This window comes from Cyprinodon variegatus, unplaced genomic scaffold, assembly GCF_000732505.1.
Source record: "Cyprinodon variegatus isolate N-32 unplaced genomic scaffold, C_variegatus-1.0 Scaffold109, whole genome shotgun sequence".
Taxonomy (NCBI): Eukaryota; Metazoa; Chordata; class Actinopteri; order Cyprinodontiformes; family Cyprinodontidae; genus Cyprinodon; species Cyprinodon variegatus.
In genome coordinates, this window is record NW_015150562.1 from 1,020,160 (window position 1) to 1,021,134 (window position 975).

The window sequence follows — 975 nt, forward strand, 5'->3', positions numbered from 1 at the left end:
CTCTGGGATACATCTTCTCGTCTAGTGACCATGGATAATCACAGCTTTTCAAGGTGCATTGTGGGAAATTTCGAGTCCACTACTTTTTCATCCACTGGACATTTGGACACTCATTTCAAATGTTTTCTTCCTCTTTGTCATGTGGCCTCTGGGTCTGATAGGCGAGACACACTGGTCTTCAGCTGAAGCCACGTTAGCAGACTGCGAAACCAGACTGCATTCTGTCTACGATTCAGAGAGAACAGAACATATTGTATTTTTCATCGCAATCCAGCCTGCTCTGAAGCAGATGAGAGAAACGATCCAGTTTTTCACCTGGTCAACCCTTGCTTGCTGCCTATTGAAGAGGTCTGGCACGACTGTGTTGCCGAGGTGCTGCGGTGAAGCACTGAACCGCACCGCTGTTTAGCCACTGCCTTTCAATGCCGCTGCAACAAAGCTATCAGGAGGAGACATCCTCATATAGCTGCTATAAGTGATCAAATCAAGCCCTGTAGATCAGAATAATTCAAGACTCTCCAAAAACTGCCTGTTGGATCAGTGGACTGGGTTCCTGAGCCAAACTGACCCGAAACGGACATTGTTCCCTCCTTTCCACCTAGCCAGAAAACACAGTTAACCTTTTCCCCTCCTTTTATGTGATACTTATTGAGGTGCTCTAAGCTTGGGTGAGGTTAGGATAGATATTTTTGTAGAAATTTCAGCTGTTGATGGTTTTTATGTAAGAGTTCTGAACTGAATGCTAATTCTTACTGAGCCTGACTGAAGAATCGGCGCTCTGTTTTTCAGTCTCTGTTTATTTTCCCCAGTGTCTAAAGTGCCAGTTTCAAGCTACCCCATCTTTGGCCACGCTTATATGTGGTGGCGGCCATCTTAGGACAAGGTTTTACAGCTCTTTTAGGGCTGGGCGATATAGAAAAAAAGCTTATCGATAAAAAAAAATGCATATTGATCGATATCGATAATTATTGAAAA